Source organism: Montipora foliosa, chromosome 13, assembly GCF_036669935.1.
Source record: "Montipora foliosa isolate CH-2021 chromosome 13, ASM3666993v2, whole genome shotgun sequence".
Lineage (NCBI taxonomy): Eukaryota > Metazoa > Cnidaria > Anthozoa > Scleractinia > Acroporidae > Montipora > Montipora foliosa.
Window position 1 is genome coordinate 16264292 of NC_090881.1, and position 10000 is coordinate 16274291.

Genomic DNA, 10000 nt, shown 5'->3' on the forward strand with positions numbered 1-10000 from the left:
AAATGAAGGCTTCATTGTCTTGAAATCTTGATTGACCATAAGTTTGTCCCCTCTTGTATTTGCTTTAGACGATGACTTGTTCGGTGCCTGTTTTCTTTCGTGCAGTCTGTAATGCTCTGTAGTGTAGTCTATACGACGCTGCAGTTACTAACAAGTGAAAAGATTAATGTGCGTGCGCGTGCGAGATGATGAAACTCAATAAGGCACTGAGATAAGGTCACGAACGACTATCTGACGGGTTGTGTTCACATAAGCCGATCTTGATTCTCCTGATTTCGTCATTCATCAGATGTGATCATAAACAGACCAAGCTGTGTGCTTCTCCAGATCGCTAGAGTGTTGAACGTCTTCCACATTTTTAGCATTTAACACCACATATCATTTTTATGTTTCTTTTTTTTTTTTCGATTTCACGCCCACGATATACTACAGTACATGCATACATCTGTCGATTTGATGAACATGAGGTCACGAGAGCTACCATGTCAAATTCAAAATTAATAGGCCACGACTGTTTAATTTAGTCCGCGCAATGTCTGGAGGTCACGCTTAATTTGTATTCTGAATTGCTTCGCCCAAGTAACGACTTTCATCTCTGCGTATGCTACGTGTCCCATCCTGTGTATGTAAAAATAGGATGTTCTGTTCGCAGTTTTTTTGCCACACATGTACTAAACATGTTTATAATTCTCCTCGTAAACTGAGCTTGTCAACACTGAGCTGCATAATTTGTGTGCGTCCGGCTTTACATTGGAGAATCTGCCCATTACGGTCAAGTAAAGTACCCTCGCTCATGATCATTATAAATTCCGAAACAATTATCGAGTTTGCAATTACTACCTAAACTTCAGAAAAGATGGAAGGTGACCAAAAACGTCGAAACTGGAGTTTTATCGGGTTTTCAAGTGATGAGTCCAGCGGACGTCTCCATCATCAAAGTCCAGAATCGAAGGAACTCCTTTGAAACTAAGAGGGGGTTTAACGTTGATCGGTTTCTCAGATGAAAGCCTTGACTCATTCCGGCATCAACGTCAAAGATCCCAATCATTCGTGATCATTGTCCCAGTTATGATGTAGACGGTTCGAGCGCGAACGACGACCTCTAGATGTAACCTTACTCAGAGATTCTCACGGAGGAGAAAACAGTACGCGTGAATTATGCAGACTGTTGAAGCGATGAACTGAACCAAGAAGAACAACGTAATATGGACGGTAAGCCGTAATTACCTTTACCGATAAATTTAATTTAATCGTGGGGAGCCAATCCAGCCTTCGGGCTAAACGTAACCTTCTTGTCAGTAGTAACAGCGTAATTACGCCGAGACTAAAAGGTACTGAATAGCATCACAAATTAGCATGAGAATGTTTTTCCGCCATTTTTTTCAATGCATTTCCTTTTAGATGTTTCAAACCTTTTAACTGCATAGCTCATAGTTTTCACTGAAAAGGAAAGTTTTCAAGTCCAATCTGAAAACAAACCGTATACTGATATAACTTATTAGTTCACCTCTAAAAAAAAACGACGTAATGAGTAAGTTATGATTTAACACTTATGATATGTGCCTGAACATAACATTAGCCGTTTCATTTTCTATTCTCAACGCAAACTGGTAAGCGATGAAAACTAGCGTGAGCGCGTGAGGGGGCGCTGTGTGTTTACACACGCGTGGACAGTCTCCCATGCAATACTACGATGACTGCGTAGGTCTTTACCTGGATTGACTTCACTTTAAAAATCACTACAAAATCTGAATTTGGGGAAATCAAGTTCTCAGCAAATAAGGTGATCCGGCGTTCTTTGAGGTTGCTCGAATCAGTTATTTAATTACCATACCTTTCCACTTTCCAATTATTTGCTCATAATAATAATAATAAGACACGTGCGAACAAATTTTTAAGGGTCAAATTTTTGAGGTCGATCAGGTTTTTCTATCAGCTCTTTCCTGAGTTCACAGTCGGAGAGAATGGCCTTTGACTGTGACATTCCGACACAAAGGAAACAACCTATCATCAACTTAGGTAATTATCTGATTTCAATCAGGGAAAAGCAAGACCGAATAGCTAAAACACAGGAAAAGTTAATAATAATGAGCTTTATTTAACCAGGGAGCACCTTCAGTAATCTGTTCTCCCAGGTGTCCCTGACATAAATAAAAATGTACAATATACACTCGGGAATATTTCTTAAGCTGCGATAGCCGCCACTCTCTTAACACATTTCCGATTGTTTCACCTTGGAAAGTTTAATGGAAAATCGATCGAATGATAAATCTCGTTTGTAAGCAAAATTTGTAACGGGAGCTACCCCTATTCACTTTGAAATCTGCCCTTTGGCATCAATTTAACTTTACAGTCTCCACGATCACGCACAGTTTTTGCTATTTGCGGTTTTCACTGTCACACCATCATCAAAACCTTTCAACAAATAAAGTCAAGTTCATTTTCTTTTCATTTTCATTTTCTTTTGTCTCTTGAACAGCCCCACAAAGATTCAGGTCTGCGCGATGTTTCGTGCGGGAGATATTCGAAGAAATGTTTTACTCAAACTTGAATATAAGGCTTTGTATAGACACGCGATGTTTTAGTCCCTCCGAGGGGCACCAATATGGCAGCCGGAAGCTAACAAAAGCATATGTCATCGAGTTTTGCTATAAAAAGCCTGTAATCGTCTTCTGAAGGCTCATAAACATCCACATGAGTACACATGAGTTGCTTTTTATCTACGTGACAGCATTCTCTGCCGCCATTTTAATAGATCGTTTTCACTGTCACGCAATAAAAAAATAAATCGAAAACCATCCGGTGGAAAAAGTCAAGTATTCGTGATGTTGTAGAAGATAAATGAAGAAGACACTTCTCCAAGTTTTAGGCCTGTGCGTTTCCCCAAACTTCAGATATTCGTCGATATGTTTCGCAGAAATTTACAGAGCCCAGTATCAAATCGCCATGTTGGTGTACATCTGTGGCCCACCAATATGGCGGCCGGAAAATAGTGTCAACATCTGTTACTTACTTTGGCTATCTAGGCGAGTGATCGTCTGTACTCAACAAACATCTATTTACCTAAGCACTTTTCCTAATGCTTTAAATTCTAAAAAGGCTCAAAACCATGAGATAAATATATATTTCTCAATAAACTCGTTCGTCGCTTCGTGTCACGCACCGCTATAACTCAGAAATTCAAAATGCTCTGGTTTCCAAACGAAGCACGCTATTGAGCTTTAAAATTGCAAATGGATACAAATTTACCGCCTCTTATGCCTGATGAGGATAAAAACTTTCGTGGCTCTTTAGTTTTGGATTTTAGAAAATGATGACGTCACGTGAAAACGATCCATATCGTGTCACGCAAAAGCTCAGAATTCAACCCTCCTTTATCACAAGACGAAAAACCCTATCAAACCTAAAAAAATTGAAAAGAAAAGTCTTCAGCTGTGTTAATAACTAACTAAACTAAAAGCTCAACAGGATTGATAATTCCTTTTTTTTTTATTTTGATGACGTCACGTGAAAACCAAGAATTTTAAATTGCAAGAAAATGGAAAATATCAGTTTTAACAGCGAGTGAGTTTAGAGCAGCAGGTTCAAGTATCAAAACACTGCTTGATTTACTAAAAAAATGCCTCAGGTTTCTATTGTAGAGGAAATGCGAATAGCCAAGTGAAAAAGTTGCAACTGCATTTTATCAAAGTAGAGGATCAATTCCGAAAATATCGCCAGAATTTGTGGAATTTGAAGAGTTTCCTTCCATCGACTCTAACTCTCCATTAGGTAGCTGCCCATTTAAGTTTAAACTAAAGAAGTCAAATGCACGTAAAAGACAGCCTCTAGGATTTTGTGAATGTAGTCAAATACACTACAGTGATTTGGATAAACATTTGAAAGGTTTTAGGGTTAGGGTAACCCTAACCCTAACCCTAAAACCAGGAATTTGCAAGGAACCCGCACAACCACGCAGGAATGGATTAATTAAGAAATTTGAAGGAAGGCTTCAAGGAACAGTTGTGAGTCTTAGAAACAAAAACTTAACCATAAACGTTATAAACTGACTTCAATGTGAACTGCGATTTACAGTTTTTACTTTAATTAAACAGGAAGTTATGCTATGAAGGGGGTTAGTTCAAGGTGTTAGAAACGGAACAAGGAATTTGTTAAGAATCTGTATTAACTTTAAAGCAAATAAAAATATAATCAAATTTTTGTTTTGGGCTAGCTAACCAGTGTCGCTTCAGTTGAAAAGAAAAACGGTCTGTTTTTGTTTTGTTGTTTTTTTTTTTCTAAGATCACCACTGGGCCACTCCGTAGGGAAGAGAATAGAGCCGTCCAGGAGGTGGAGGACCATACAGCCGACTCAGTGGAAGTAGGTTTTTCTAAAGCCATCAATCTTCTCGACTGGGACAAAATACCTGTCTTTTGGAAGTTCACCGCTATATATGCTGACCATGTTTCAATACACTACTGCAAAGGAACTTATAAGTCTAGCTGGAAGCCCGACTATTTTAGAACGAATCGAAGAAACGTAGCGTGGAAACAAGCTCTGCCGTTAAGGATGTTATTTTGCTTTCCAACTTCACGTTAACATGGGATAAGTACACCCGACCAGAGACCGCAACTTATCTCAAAGACGTCTACAGCAGGATTGATGCAATGATGCTGAAAAAACTCTTTAACAACCTCTATGGCTTTTACAGGGTATAATCTCCCAATGCGGGCGCGACGATGTTGCATGTTGATTATAAAAAGTATAACGATTTCTAATCAAATTTCGAAAAAGTATATTTTGAAGTCTCAGTGTCAATGTGCAACACTTGTCAGTTCAACGAAAAAAGTAAACTCATGTTTACTCACGGCATTAATGTGAAAAAAAAAAAAAAAACGTGTAGCACGCCCAAAGGGCATTAACTTAGAGCTTATCCTGACAAGCAACGCTCAAAGGCGAGGAAAGTAGATTTTGGAAGTGGTTTTTCTTATTCTCGTGATTGCCCTTACGCGTTATGCCTTTCCTAGTCTTTATTTTGACTACAACCAGACTGATAGTTCGCTTCAGTGATGTTTTACGCACAAAGCGTTTATAGACAGTGTTACTAAATCAGTAACACAAGATATGTAGGTAATTTGTGCATAATTTTAGGGATACGAATATTGGTAGGTCACTTGGGTCCGGGAATCAGTTTCAAAAGCTGTATGAATATTCGTGGTGGGCAGATATATACGAAGAAAAGTAGAATTTTAGGTCCGAAAATCAGACTCAAAAGTTGTCGAAAGGTGTGTTGGGCTGAGATCGTCGCGGAAACGTAGAATTTTGGTTCCGAAAATCGGACTCAAAATTTAACAGCATTCGTGTCGGGCTGAGAACGTAGAATGGTGGCTCCGAAAATCGGAATCAAAAGTTATCAACCTCGTGTCGGGCTGAAAAAGTAAAGTCCAAACATTAAATCAAGGGTGGAATTTTGGATCCGAAAAACGGACTCAAAAGTACAAATAACAGCGCACGATTTCCTGTTCCTGCAGCAATTTACATAACTTCAAATGATATTACTAGGTATTACAAAGCCAAAATTCGATTTCTTAGGCAAAACGACGAACAGGCTTCTGGTAACGGAATAAAAAAGCGTTCCGCGGTTTATAGCGCTTTTGTATTGTATTATTTGAATGTTATGCAGGGCTCCGAGGGTTTCGTAGCTCTTCTCTATGTTTAAGACGACATTTAGACGCAGTCCGTAAAATATTATAACCTTTTAGATGTCAAAAAAAGTGTACTTTCCGTTAGAAACATAATAAAGTGGTCAAGTTTTCAACTTTGTGTTCCTCAATTATTGTAGAATACCCTCTATCCCCAGTATTCTGTCGGAAATGTGCTGTCTAACATGCTTATTTGCCCATTTTTTAACGGAATTTGCTTAATTGGAAAAGGACGATTTAGTTTGGAACGCCTTATATATATAGCAAAATACAAAAATTGAAAAGCTGAAACGTTTACAACGACTGCAATTGATCGAGCAGTGCCAGTGAAAGGAAAATGAGTAACAATCAAAGTGGAGGTTATGAAGATCACGCCACAAACAGATGCGGCAGGGTAAAGTTTCGAATGATCTCATGTGTAGTGTATTTTCCAGTACACCACTTCTGTTCATTCTGAATAAATCATCTACGTCTAGTTATTACGAAGGATACTTTCAGTCCTTTATCACACCAAGATATAGCTTCCTCGAATCGATTTAGCTGAACACAAGCTCTTGCACCTAGGAAACAAAATATACCCAGAATTACGTAGCATAATGGAACTTAAGGGACTTTAAGATCTACCTCGGAGAGGGTAACTAATTCTTGGTTTTCACCCACGTGATAAGGCGGCCATGTTGGATGGCAATACAATACAATTTCTTTTCGCAGAATTTGCATATCAAAGTTAAGAAAGGTGTAAATAACAGGGATATGTTCACTACCGCAACACGAAACTGTTTCGTTCCCAGCGGAAAGACAGATTATTGTTCTTGCTATCCAAAATGGCCACCATGACAACACATGCACTTTGCACAATCCCAAGTCTTTCGTGGTTATTTCATCTTGTTTAGTTCACACACTGTGGGCGAATTATCCTAAAATTGAATTTATACGAGCGGTTTCCGAGTAAAAATATAGAATGAAAGATTCGCATTTGTACGCTCACGTTGTCATTTGGTGATTTCCCGTTGTTGTTACGCTGAGAACATCAATAAAATGCGTGCTGCACGTGCAGCACGTGTAGCACGATTCTATTCCCACTTTTAACCAATGAGATTATTGTTTTGTGGGGTTGCCGTTGCCGTTGCCGTTGCCGTTGCCGTCGTCGTTTCTTAAACTCCCTGGTAGTTTCTTGAAGAAGCGAAACTGGTTCGCAGAGGTTCCTCAAGGGTGAAACCATCACAAATACGATGAAAAACATTTGTCTCTTATAGACAATGGAAAATTCATGACCTCTGCGATGCCTGTGCAATGTTCTATCAACTGAGCAATGAAGCAACTCAGTTGGGAACAGGTCAATTTGTTGGGCTCATGTGTTCCCGTGAAAGGACTGATAAAGGAAGGAAATGTATATTTGAAGTGCGGGCAATAGACGAAAGATATAAGTGATTCTGAAAGATATCTGGGCAATTTAAGCAAAGTAACCTGCTCCCAACTGAGTGGCTACCTAGCTGAGATGGTAGAGGATTGCCCCGGGGGACAATTGCTTAAATTGTTCAGCTAAGTACAAGGATCACTTCTATGTTTCAACTATAACCCACACAAACTGAATACAATCTTTGACGGCAGTTAAAAACGCCTGCAGTCTTCTTAGGCTTCGATACTTAACAATTAGACCCTTCGCCCGCAAGGGTTACGGGTCAATAGCCCATGAGGCGAAGCCTCATGGGCCTATTGACCCGTGGCCCCTTGAGGGCGAAGGGTCTAATTGTTTTAGTATCACCTAACTAGTCGGACAGAAAAGGCAATAATAAAGTTAGTAAATGCAAGTTGAAGAAATATTTATTTGGAAATAAAGCGAGAGTGTCACGCTTTTCGCTACTCGAGGACTATTAAACGAGAGCTAGTAAGAGAACAAGTACAACTTGTTCTCGTTCTTGGAGTCGTGATCTACGTATTTAGCATTCTGGTGATGATGCCGGTCGGACGGTCAATTTGTAGCTCTGATGATGATCATGTTTTACTCTCAAAAACCGCTATTTGCATTAGTCCTCTAGTTGGGTGATACTAAAACTACTTAGGCATCTAGCAGTTATCGTTTGCTTAGAATGTCGTATCATTTCCGCGTTTCCAACCTATGAGTTCCATATTCCAAAATACTGCAGAAGCAAGAGCTGTCTTGGAGGTATTTTTAAACTCCGCTGGACAAGGAACGCAGCCAGGCGAGAAAAAGATATGGATGCGCATCGAGGACTGATTGGCCATACCTTAAAGAAGCTAGGTGTTCGTTTCAAGGGCCCGCAGTCTCAACGAAGAAAAACCTAACAACCGCCGCGGAGTTAATCACACGGTAGCGACTCAAAGAGATTTTTCTCTTACTGACTCAGGTCAAGGCGCGAAACAGTGTTAAAAGGCCATGTCCGAGGCGAGAGGAAGAGGATATTGAATGAATGAAGGATGGAAGGAACGAATGACCGAACGAACAAGCGCACACGAACGAACAAATCAACCAATCACTGAACCAACAAACTAACGAGCGAACGAACGAATTACGGAAGAAACGAAAGGAACGAACGAATTAAGGAACACGCAAACTAGCGGAAGGATAGATAAATAAATAAATATATGTATAAATCAAGGAAACTTACCCCGAACAATTGTCTTGACAAGGGACGGCTGCAATTCAATAGCAATCTTTGCGTCCCTCAGTGAATCGTGGTAGTTACCTGAGAGAGAGGAAGGGAGATGAGACTTAAAAGTGCTTAGAAAAGGTCAACCCGTATATAGCAGGTTACTGTGCACGTGAAAAGGATGAGAACTTGGGCGATTCGCGTGAGAATGAGGGAGCATGCCTGTTCTCTCGCAAGCACGCCGCCTTATCACTTTGCCGCTATGTTGCGGGCTACGCAAGTACATTGCGACCGCAAATCGTACTTGTATTTATAGGAATAAAATTATATCCGTCTGGTTCACATAGAGAAAATATGTCTCTTGCCAGGGAACAAGCTTTAAAGAAGTTAGGCCGGTATTTAAAAAAAAAGGACATTGTCAATTGAAATGTATCTTTCAGATCGCATATGATATATGCCCTCGAGACGCCCCGGTCCATGCTATAAAAACAACAATTCCATTGTTGTCCCGAGAACCTAATATAAAATCACATTGAAAAGCAAAGGACCTTCCAAAATTCCTCACCAAGTTTAAAATGGGCTGCCGACCTGTTCCTGTAAAGTTTGGCCTTTAATTCACCATCTTTGCAACGCACTTTGATGCCTTCTGAGTAAAGGTGAATCGCATTACTTAAGTTCTTCTTTTTTAATTCATCGTCGCCTTCGTTCTTGAAAAACTCTGCTATTGCTAAACAACGAAAGTTAAAACAAAGGAATTTGGGGCGTTAATTCATTTCCTGAAACACTGGGATTTTTCTATATCCAGCTCCCACCTTACTTTTAAATCTGAAAATCTTAACTCATATGAAACAATTAAACCTTTCATAACACAGGCGAAGCGTCTTTTGCGCAAATTAGCACGTGCGTACTTGAGAAATAGACCTTTTTGCAGATACGGCGGCCATTTTGAATTCTATTGTCTCAAATAGACATTAAGGGATGCCCAGGGGAAAAATACCTATTAATTTGCTCCCTGAGCATCCCATAATGTCTTTCGAAAAATTAGAAATCAAAATGGCCGCCGTAATCTGCAAAAAGGTCTATCGGTAGGTTTTTTTAAAAAAGATTTTCTGTCATAAGTAAAAACCCTTCGAGGCTCCCACACAGTGCCAGTTTCATCACCAGTCCCTAGTTCCCGGTTATTTTTGAAGGAAAGGTTATGATGATGACGTTATAACAGAGTTTGTGAAGTCTTGCTTTTTGCTTGTAAACTCCCTTTTTGTGTTGTGGCTTACTGAAAATTTTACGGATGGGTAAAATAAACAACTAACTACTGAATTTTCCTTCCCATTTATTTATTGAAATTTCCGTGGGAAATAGTCGGAAATGGCATATACGAAACCTTCGATTTCAAAATTTTCTGGGGGACCATGCCCCCAGAACCCCCTAGTTTAGGGAGCCTTCGGCGCTCGAAACATCCCTCGTGTGCGTAAACCTTCAAAATCTCACGCCACGCCCCTGCAGGATTCATGGATAAACGCCGTTAACTCTAGTGTAAATACTACTAATTAGTGGTAGCTAAGTACCGTTTATCTCTCAAGTGGGACATTTCAGACTGTTAGTAAGACCCATTGTGGAACAACTCATGTAATACAAGGAAAGGTTACGTTTATACAAACGTTGGCCGTGTAGAACTTATATTATAAACAGAGTTAACTGAGTAGAGT

General features: G+C 39.8%; 1 long non-coding RNA gene and 1 pseudogene across 1 annotated transcript in view; both read right to left on the reverse strand.

The window, feature by feature from the left end:
• The window catches only part of LOC137982957 (uncharacterized), a 5918-nt gene extending 5745 nt beyond the window's left edge, over positions 1-173 (reverse strand). Inside the window, exon 1 of the long non-coding RNA XR_011118870.1 lies at positions 1-173. This exon is cut by the window's left edge and continues 104 nt beyond it. This is a non-coding gene — a long non-coding RNA (uncharacterized lncRNA).
• Positions 1-10000, reverse strand: part of LOC137981768 (tetratricopeptide repeat protein 28-like) — a 37261-nt pseudogene that overhangs the window by 15937 nt on the left and 11324 nt on the right.